The following is an 11,791-nucleotide window of genomic DNA, read 5'->3' as shown; positions in this document are numbered from 1 at the left end:
TTCTGGAAATCAGTCTGGAGGTCCTTCAGAAAACTGGACATTGAACTACTTGAGGACCCAGCTATACCTCTCTTGGGCATACACCCAAAAGATGCCCCAACATAACAAATACACATGCTCCACTATGTTCTTAGTAGCCTTATTTATAATAGCCAGAAGCTGGAAAGAACCCAGATGCCCTTCAACAGAGGAATGGATACAGAAAATGTGGTACATCTACACAATGGAATATTACTCAGCTATCAAAAGCAATGACTTTATGAAATTCGTAGGCAAATGAATGGAACTGGAAAATATCATCCTGAGTGATGTAACCCAATCCAGAAAAGCACACATGGTAGAACTTTTTGAAAAGTGGCTAATAGTCCAAATGCTTGAATTACCCTAGATGCACAGAACACATGAAACTCAAAAAGGATGACCAAAATGGGAATGCTTCACTCCTTCTTTGAAAAGGGAACAAGAATACCCTTAGGAGGGAATAGGGAGGCAAAGTTTAGAACAGAGGCAGAAGGAACACCCATTCAGAGCCTGCCCCACATGTGGCCGATACATATACAGCCACCAAACTAGATAAATGGATGAAGCAAATAAGTTTAGGCCAACAGGAACCGGGTGTAGATCTGTCCTGAGAGACACAGCCAGAATACAGCAAATACATAGGCGAATGCCAGCAGCAAACCACTGATCTGAGAATGGGACCCCAGGTAAAGGAATCAGAGAAAGGACTGGAAGAGCTTGAAGGGGCTTGAGACCTCATATGAACAACAATGCTAACCAACCAGAGCCTCCACAGACTAAGCCATTACCCAAAGACTATACATGGACTGACCCTGGGCTCCAACCTCATAGGTAGCAAAGAATAGCCTAGTAAGGGCACCAGTGGAAGGGGAAGCCCTTGGTCCTGCTAAGACTGAACCCCAGTGAACGTGATTATTGGGGGGAGGGTGCTAATGGAGGGAGGATGGGAGGGGAAGATTGTATAGAAGGGGAGGGGGAGTTGTTAGGGGGATGTTGGCCCAGAAACCGGGAAGGGGAATAACAATCGAAATGTAAATAAGAAATACTCAAGTTAACAAAGATAAAAAATATATGTTTAAAGGTTTCATTCTAAATTAAAAATTAATGTACAATGACTATAGAATCTCTTTTGTCTTTACCTTAAAGCAATCTCTCTCTCTTTCTCTCTCTCTCTTTCTCTCTAGCTCTCTCCTTCCATCACTCCATTCCTCCTCCCCTCTTCCTCTTACACCGTGTGTCTATGTGTTAGTGTGAGTGTGGTGTAGGCATGTGTATGGGTTGTGGGAATGGGGTATGCCCTGCCATGCATGTACATGATGACAGATAATTTTGAGTGTATTCCTATCTCTGTCTATTTCTTTTTTGAGACAGAGTATCTCACTGAACATGGCTCTCAGAGATTGGCTGTACTAGGTATTTAGAAAGCCCTGAGAATTTTCTCTCATTACCTCTTATCTGTGGGATTACAAAAGTTATGCAACTATACTAACTTTTACCTAGATGTAAATTCAGATTCTCATGTTTGGACAGCAATCCCCTTTCCTACTGAACCATCTCCTCCACCCCCAGTAAGACCTTTTCTCTGCACTTGTTATTTAATTTACAAAATAGTATCATTGAACTTATTCTAAGAGGTGTGTGTGTATGTGTGTGTGTGTATGTGTGTGTGTCTTTGTAGCAGTTGCCAATCTCTAGTAGTGTTCCTCAGAAATCTTTCCATCTTTGTTTTGTTTTGTGAGAGAGGGTCTCTTGCTAGCCTAGAACTCCTTAGTTCAGCTATCTAGGCTGTCCAGCTATCTCCATGGATCCTCTTATCTTTGCTTCTCCACTGGTAGAATTACAACTCTGCCAAAATACAAGCTTTTTAGATAATTTATTTGAATTCTGGGGATCAGACTTTTCTTTAATGCTTGTGCTACAAGCACCTTTACCAGCTTAGCCGTGTCCTCAGTCTTTAAAAGTATTCAATAGGGAGAAAAATGGGAAGGGGAAAATGTTTGAAGTTATGTACATTTCCACAGCTTTGGAAACTAAAGACAGATTACAAGTAATGAGAAAGACTGCCACATAGCAGTCACCTTTACTCATTTACATATTTATGTTTTGCAAAGAAACCATTTTAGTAAAAGAAGTGTCTTTCAATATTTTATTTTATTGTTTTCTATCATTGAAATAGATTTTTAATCATAAAATATATTCTATCTATAGGTCCTCTTCTTCTACCTCCTCCTTCCATACCTCCCCTCCTACCCAAATCCAAACTTTTTTATCTTGATGGAAAACAAATAGGAATGTAAGGAATAGTAATAAAACACAATACAATATGATAACCTAAAACAAATAAGAATAGGACCAAACACTGAAACAAGAAAAAGATGTAAAGAAAAACTAGCAGACATGCATATAGAGTGAAGAGATGCCCATGTTCACATACACAAGAATCCCATAATAACACAAAACTGCAAGCCACAATATATAAACCAAGTCCTCTCAGTGAAAACAATACAAAACAAAACAAAGTAAAACACCCATGAGTTAACAGTATAAGACAAGAAAAGCTCCAAAAATGCTGTTGAGTTTTATATGGGTTGGCCATCTATTGCATGGGCCTACCCTTTAGAGTGGTATGTTCCCTGGTAAAAGTTCTTTGAAGAACATTATTTTCTCATGTGAAGAACATTATTTTCTCATGAGCTATCTATTGGAGATAGATTATGGCTTAGAGATATGGCATGTGTCTACTTCTCATGACAGCCTCCCCGCCACCCCCACCGTGCAGACTGTCACAGCTAATGTGAGTACAGTTGTGTGTCAACTGTGTCATGTACAGAGGGTTTTGATCTAATGGTTTGCTTCACACTTCCGGTGTGTTTATTTTTTCTGATTGCACACTCCCCTGATTCAATAGAGACATTCCTTTCAGTGTTCAGGGTTCCAATGCCTCTCACTTTCTGCATATTGTCAGGCTGGGAATCTCTGAATATTTCCATCTGCTTCAAGATGAGTCTTTTTTTAATGATGGCTTAGCAAGGCACAGATTTATTAGTATAGAAGAACACCATGAGGAATCATTTAATTGCTATGTTCCTTTAGCAGAACTGCAGTATTTTGTTTTCCCTTGGGGCTCAAGTCTATTCAGTCTCAGGTTCTTGTCCTCAAAGGCAGTACTGGATTGGGTTATATCCTGTGGAGTAAACCCACACTCAGAGCAAAGCTAGCTCATTGAACACAGCAGTTGAATGTATCTAGAAAAGCCTCCTTGTGTGGTTCTGCTGAAATCTAATTCTCATCGACTCCCCACCTTCCTTCTCCTTGCTCTGAACTTGTTGGGAGTGATGTAACCGCAGCCACAGTGCAACTCACACTTCCTTAACTTACTTTACAATTGGCTATCTGTTAAGTTCTTTGTGGAATTACTTATAATTACAGAGTGGATCTCAGATATTTTGTGTAGAGATAAAGAGAAAACCACACAACCAAAGAATGAAGCAAAATATGCAGTGGAAAAGAAAATTAAATGAAGGAATAAAGCAGCAATAGAAAAAACATTTTTATTAATGTTTATTAATGTTTTACTAATGCCTAGGTCATTTGGCAACTGAGAAAGTTAGTGAATCCCTGCAAACAAGAATGGTAACATGCAATAACTTTGTGATTACACATCTGTGCATTGATTCTCAATTTTCCTCAAGGAGAGGGTTTAAAAGTGAGTGTAGGATGCTCCTTCTTCGTTCCTTCAATGAAGTATTGCATTCTTGGCACTGCATCCTACATATCTGTTGAAGGTAAAGAATAGAATTCTGGGGACATGGTTATAGTGACATGTGCAGAGAGTGCATAGGCTTTTCTGTGATGTCTTCAGTACAGCCATTTTGTCAGCTTCTGTCAGTTACTATAATGGAAGACAAGACAACTCTAATATTTCCTTCTTTTATGCAATCTACTTAAAGATTCAGATGGACCTTTGTTCATCTTCACATCTGTTCTTCCTTAACATCTTTATTTAGATTATGCTTATATTTTTTTCATACTAGGTACAACCAAGATTTAATTTGAAGCTGTTCATGGACTTGCAAAATATAGTTTCTCAAATATAACTTCAAGGTTGCAGATAGTAACAGGAAGGCAAAGAAACCACAGGCCCTAATGGACTCAAAGGTAGCTTGTGGCATCATCAGCATTCTGTCCTGTTGCTTATGACATGATTGTTTTTGCACTCTCTCTCTCTCTCTCTCTCTCTCTCTCTCTCTCTCTCTCTCTCTCTCTTTCTCTCTCTCTCTCTCTCTGTTTGTGTGTGTGCTTGCTCCTATTTATACCTATTTATACCTATGAATATCCATGTACATGTGAAGACCAAAGGTAAATTTTACATGCCATCTAACTTTGAGGCTTCTAGATTAATCTGGGCTGAGCAGAAAGCTAGTGAATCACAGAAATCAATCTGCCTTTGCCATCTCCTATCCCTTCCAATGCTGGGGTTACAAGTACTTGACATCCATCAAAGTATGACTGTTGTGTAAGTACCCATGTTTGAACTCAGATCCTCATTGCATGCCAAGCACATTTGCAACTGACTTGTCTCTTCAGCTCCAATGATTTTGCTTTTATTTATTCCTTTTAAAATCCAATATATGAAATAACTCTTCTTGTCTAAGCTGGAGTCCCTAGGAACCATAAAACTCTCTTCCTGTGCTCTATACAAAAGATAAATGCATTTCTGAGAGCTCAAACAACACAAGCATAGGAGTGCAAAGAATTGTATGGAGCCTGATTCATTTCTGACACAAATTCCTCTTTTCAACACTAATTTTACTAGGCAGTATGGATTTTATATCCTGCAGAAATAATTCATATTTTTCAATTAAAGCAAACCAAATACACTCATCATGCATAACTGAATTCTTATATATTTTTCTTGATTTTTTGGTTACTAGTGTATTTTAAAAATATTACAAGGCATATAGATAAAAAGATTAATTGGGGAAGGCACATGGAAGCAGTGCAGCTATCCAAAATCACTCTGAATACTCTCATTTAAAAAAAATTTAAGCAGTATTCATTACATAGGCATGACAGATTAAACCATTGACCTTAGTTTTCAACATAGTCTCCAAGACTTTCCTCTTCCTGGAGGTTGGGAAATAGGGCTGAAAGTTTTCTTTTGCTTTTCCAGTGATCAGCTTTCATCTAAACTTCTCGAGATGGCTTCTTCCTCTCATTCAACTGACTTACAAATTGTTTTTTTAAAAGAGAAACAACAACAAAAGGGAAATACCCAGAAAATTGAAAAAAAAAAAACTCATAACTTTTTTTCAGTCATTGGCCAAGAAGCCATGAAGTGATATGACCCATGAGACAAAGTAAATATCCCATGGCAGCATCATTCTCCACATTTTAGTATTTCCTAGATTGGTGCTGTCCAATGTGGTAGCCTCCAAGAATGTATGGCAATTCAAGATAAAATCTGTACAAAACTTAAGACCAGCCTCTTAATCAAAGAATGTTCTGGATGATACAAACTTGTCTATATGTCAAAAGAAAAAAAGCAGGGTGGAGGAACTATTGCATAGTCTGGGGAGTGGAAATGGAAGGTTGGTGATGGGAAAACTTCAGAGATAAATTTGTTTGAAATAAATCGTGTGAAATTCTCAAAGAATTAATAAAAGTATTACAGAAGAGAATAACTATGCATAGATAATGGATTCTAAATAGGAAGAAATTCTTTTGGCTAATGTTCCTTCAGAGGGCTGCATTCTGGAACGTGTAAATGGCTAGGATTTATAGGACATTATTGAATTGAGGTGGAAGCACAATGAAGAGAGAATTTGATAGTTGCATACAAGGGATAATTTCCTGAGATCTTGGCTACACTGCACGTTTCTGGGACAAGATTTTTATTAGGATAGTGGCCATTGTATGCCTCAGATTTGAATGGAGTCATTGTGAAATATATATTGTTGTGAGGCCTAGGAAAATATTAATTGGGAGCCTTAAGCTTTTGACTGAGGCCTAGAAGAAGCCTTTATTTTGATACCAGTGGTGGTATCTTTGAGTACAGTCTATGTCCTTAGGACCAAGGACCAATGAATATAGAACTACATTAATAAATAATAACACAGTTGACATACTGAAACATTTAAATGCTAATGATCATGTTTGCACTATATTTTACCAAATGTTAGCTAAGTGTTTAAATGAATAGATGTATAATATGATGGTTATAGCAATGTTTTTATGATTTTAAAAGACCATAGAATGGGAGTTTTTGTTGAAAAATTTCATTAAAATATTATGGATGTTTAAAAATCCTTATAATAATTGTACATAAAAGTGTTAAAAGAAAGAAGACATTTGTTAAAAATATGATTGTTAGAGTAAAACATATATTTTCAAATTAAGAAAGTGCTAACAAGATGTCTTGAATATATTATTCATGAAAGAAATATGACATGAGAAAGTCAGGAGACAATATCAATAGAACCTGTGATGCTCCAGCTGCTGGGGCACCATTTCACATTATGCATTGTAATGCTATACATTAAAACTTGCACATGTTGGGAAAACACTCTGCTCTTGAGCTTCATCTCCAGAACTTTCTGTTTAAGAAGATCTTTTGTCATATTTCTCAGGCTGGCATTGCTTTCTATACAGTCCAGAATAGTCTAGAATCAGGGAATCTGTCCCCACGGAAAGCTATAATAGGGACTCAGATCCCCTGAAACTGGGGTTACACATTGTTGTAATTTGATTCCTTGGCAAGAGCATCAAGTGCTCATAATCATGGAGCCATCTCTCCAGTCTCTTTATGAACCATTTATAAAACTATGGTTTCTTATGTTTATTCATTCATTTATGTATTTATTTGTGTGTGTATTTGTGTGTGTATGTATGTATTTATGTATATATGTATGTACACTTGTGTTACAGAGCATGAGAAAGTCAGGGATTGATGGAGTCTTTTTTTTTTAATCCTTGCACCACACATAGAATCAAATTCAGGTTGTCTGCCTTGATAACAAGGACCATGTCTCACAGAGCCACTTTGACAATGACAAAGCCATATCCTTTACCTAATAGTTTCTGTGTTCTTTGTATATACAAAAAAGAACTGATTTATGGTGGTATGAGATGAAATATGAGAGTTTATATTGAAGTATATCATATGTGATATACTTCAATGTGATATGAATGATACAATCATCAAGCATACAAGATTCTACATGGACATGGAGACATCAAATATTATGATTTTGTGCTTCAAAACTTGAGACAAATTGTGTTTATTCTGAAGAAAAATGTCTGACTCTTTGCTTGGCTTTCATTGTTCATTATATTTTACTTCTTAATATATTTATCTTAATTTTCTTTACAACTCTAGCCTGCCTATCAATGTAATTTGCATTCCAAATTTTCACCAGGTTTCTTTTACTTATGCATTTACCCAAAATTGATTTAAGTGACAGACATCTACTCATTTATCAAAGTATTTTATTATTTTTTATTTTTAAATTTTGATTATTATTTGTTTTTATTATTACCTATTATTGTTGTTTTGTATGTACGTGTTTGTGTGTGTGTGCATTGTGTTTGTGTGTGCGTGCATGTTATATGTGTGTATTTCTGAAGTTATGAGTCTGACATCAATTAGTTCTCTACTTCTTTCTACTTCACTATGATTTTGAGACAGGAATGTCACTAAATCTGAAGCTTACTGATTTGGTTAGAATAGATCCTGGGATCTACTTGCCTCTATCTACTCCACAATGTGCTTGGAAGCATGAACATTTCTTTTTTTATGAGTTCTAATGATCTAAACTCAGATCTGCACACTTGCACAGCAAGGCTTCACACACTGAATCATCTTCCCAGCCCATCAAAGTTGTTTTAACTTAACAACTCAATTAAATGATATGGAGGATGGTGAAAAAGTCCATTTTTCTCTCTTTGGATTTATAGTCTAAGAGTAAGAAACAGTGGACAGTGACTTACATACTTAAGCATAGTAATGTTATAAAGAGGACAGACTCTTAAAACATGCAGATAGGAATGGAATTAGCAGCATAGGGACCACAGAGCTCCGTGCAAATGAAAACTCAGGTTCCTTTGTTTAATGATTATTAGTGAATTGGAGAGGAAAGTATCAGAGCAAGCATCCAATTCTGTAACAGTAAAAACTGTTGTATCTTCTTCAAACTCATCTCTGTACATTGGCATGCTGGGTACAGCTTTCTGCCTTCATTTGCTGTGCTCCTCTGGGACTTTTGCCCTGTTATTGTTTTCTATTATTTCTATGCCAGCACAGTTCAGTATGGACAGGAAAAAGTGTCTTTTTCAGTTGATTAAGTGTTGATGGTAGTGCTTTACTATCAGGTATCCTGTTAGATCAGAATGCACTGTATGAACTATAGGAATCCAGAGACAATAATTAAAACTAGGATGCTATGACTCACAATTTACAAACTAAAATGCACAATATCTATAGGCCACTGTTACATACTCTTTATATAAATGAATGAGCCCTAGATCTGGGCAGATAAGTTCTTGCCTTGTATCTGCCTCTGACTTCTGAATAAGTTATGATACCCATCAAAGCTTTATATTGCAGTAGAGGTGGGGAGGCTGCATTTAAGCATCTTTCCAGCTTAAAATTCAAAGCTCGTGAGAACAGCATTTTCTTATTTTGTTTAGTAAAGAATACAGGAGTTAAGTTCTTCCTGATCTACAATTTTGGAATATAAAGTCACAGTGTGCACTGAATTGCTGACAACATAAATACGTGAGAGTTGCCCAAGGCCACCTTCAGCAGGCAATCTCTTTCTTAAACAACCGCATTAAATCCCTAAGGTGACCAGTGCTATTCCATTCTTCCATTAGTTAAAGGTCACCTTTACTAGCAACCAACTTTTGAATGTCCCTAGGGTGGCTGCTTAAGACTACATTCATTGTCTATATTAACTTCTCTATGGAATCTGTTAAATATCAAAGTAATTAGAGACTTATATGGACATTGAGTCAATTTATTCTCCAAAAGAGATTGTTTTTAATAAAGAGACTTCAGGCAATGTGATATCAGAAATATAAAGCTAAAACTGTTTTATATTTCTAAAAATGTCCTTGTTAGGTCTTTGAATAGAATAGAGTGATTACAAAAAAGAATGACCATGTGTGCTGCTCTAAGCCAGGTCAGAATATTTGATTATAACGAAGATTCCCGATTGTTACAGGTTCAAAATAGTAGCAATGCTTTCTTGTTGGAATTGGTACAGGTATGGAAAAATGATGTCTCTAACATCATGCCATAATGCAAAATAAGAGAATCTGTTAATCAGGGAGCTGGCCTATCATGGAAACGTCTTGGTATGTTCAAGGTAAAAAGCACTGTCAATTACATGTTTGACCTGCAAGAATTCATTGGCTAGAAATAGTTATCTGGTCTCACTTACCTGTATGAGTGAGTGAATGCAATCCTCTAACTGCACAGTGGAGGGATTGAACTCAGAAATATCTGTATGCAAACACTAAAGAAATGTTCACCAAAAAGAGAAACTTCTTGAAAAACTCAGAATTAAATTGGTATTAAAATATACTAATACAGATAGATTATATACTCTGGTTTCTCTTCAGATCGTATAAATCTTTCGCCTTTTACAGATAGATTATAAAATGTATTATACAGTCATAAAATAACCTACTATGTCTTAGCATACAGATGGTATGAAATAAACAAATACAGATAGTCAAGATGCCAATGACACACACAATTAGTACTGTGTACTGTAAACACAACATTTTAAAGCTATGAATCTGGTACTTGATTTAGTTGATGTCATGTGTATAGGATTTCTGCTTCTGTATTTTTCTTTCATTATCATATTGTTGAATGAGTTCTGTCTGTTTCCTAAGAAACCATAGTTAAAAATTGAACCCTTGTATGGAGAGCAAATAGCAAATCTCTGAAAACCAGTGAGATCAATAAATAGCATAATACTTTCAGGACATACACAGAAGGGACCGTGTTCTCTTTTTTTGTACATAAATTGACCTTTTGATAGCGTGTCTTAGAATTTTTAGTTATACACAAATTATATTTTCACACTTTATGATGTATGAATATATCATCTACTGAATATTGCCAAGATACTAAAATAAAATAAAGCAGCTGAGTGAGAAGATAACTTTTAATATTTTCATAGAGCCCTCTGTAACCCATTGCCAGGGATAACTAATCTGGTTTTTGTCATGCTGAATTTATACAACTGGGTCTTTTCCATGTCTAAAGGTTGATGCCAAAGCATTTAAGTGCATTTTGCTATTGCTGTGGTTTCTCCCTTGGCCTAGGCATTTACCTACACTCTTCTTGTGTTTTGTCTCCAAACATGCATCCAACATGCATCTCACTGTCTCTACAGCTATTATGTAATACTCACTCGGCTCAGTATCTTTTATCATAAACCTGTAATATATTGTGTAGTACTTCTTTAATATGAGATGTTTAGAAATCTATGCATTTTCATTGTATATTGGATGAAGATTTGTGATAGGCTATCTATGCAATGGGTTACATCTCCTCTCTGTTCTGTCTTTCAGAATCTTTTGATACCAACCTTGGAGCAGGTGCTCAAAGGTGAGCCAATCTTCAGCACTCATACATGACAGAGAGGAGAGCACAGCTTTTAGATTTTAAAAACTCTCTCTATGCTGGAAGCAGTAGACAGTTACAGAATTAAGTTTTAGGCTAGTGGCAGGAGAGGTTGATAAAGAAGCTCAGAACAAGGATCTCTCTACTTTGAAAGATAGTGTTTGTGAAGTTGTGTGTGCTGTAAGCACACAGGAAAAAGATATGGGATGACATAATTCATCCAGCTTAATTAGTGAAAAATAGAAAACACCCCTGTGATAAGGTATCATGAGAAGAACAGTAAAAATGACCAAAAACTGAGAAAAGTTCATGATACTCATAGAATAGGGGAGGGGAGGATGGCAAACTAAGAAGAGACAGTGCAAGATCCCAAATCCTTTATTTTTATTTGAGGCAAAATATTAAATATAAATACTAATACTTCTGAGAGTAGTGAAGAAAATTCATTTGATCAGATTTATATTTGGAAGTAGATTTGAAACAAAAGAAGACAGAATATGAGTGGGGACATGTTAGTGTGGGTATATAACTCTCTTGGAATAAGGAGGAGGAGATGTCATAAAGGTTCGTGTATTGAAGGATTGGACCTGAGCTCCCAGGTCCACTCACCAAGAAGTAATTGTATAATCAAGATTCTGGTAGAGTTAAAGGATTAGAGTTTTGCTAGAGTTAAAATGTGATGTCATTAATGTAAGTTGGGATATAGTTGAAAGAAATTAATTCCCTGGTATATGCCTTGATGGACATTTTTATATTTTTCTTTTTTGCATTTTATTGGATATTTTATGCATTTACATTTCAAATGATATCCACTTTCTCTGCTTCTATGAGGAAGCTCCCCCTCACAGGAGGAAATATATGGACAAAGAGTGGAGCAGAAACTGAAGGAAAGGCCATCCAGAGACTGCCTCACCTGCATCCATCCCATATGCAGCCACCAAACCCAGTCAGTATTGCTAATGCCAAGAAGTGCTTGCTGACAGGAGCCTGATATGGATGTCTCTTGAGAGACTCTGCCAGATCCTTACTGATACAGATGATGATGCTTGTAGCCAGCTAAACATCAGACTGAGCATGGGAATTCCAAAGGAAGAGTTAAAGAAAGAACGGAAGGAGCTGAAGAGGCTTGCA

This window comes from Rattus norvegicus, chromosome 3 (assembly GCF_036323735.1).
Source record: "Rattus norvegicus strain BN/NHsdMcwi chromosome 3, GRCr8, whole genome shotgun sequence".
In the NCBI taxonomy this organism is placed as follows: Eukaryota; Metazoa; Chordata; class Mammalia; order Rodentia; family Muridae; genus Rattus; species Rattus norvegicus.
The sequence above is the reverse complement of the archived record's forward strand: the minus strand, read 5'-3'. Positions refer to the sequence as shown.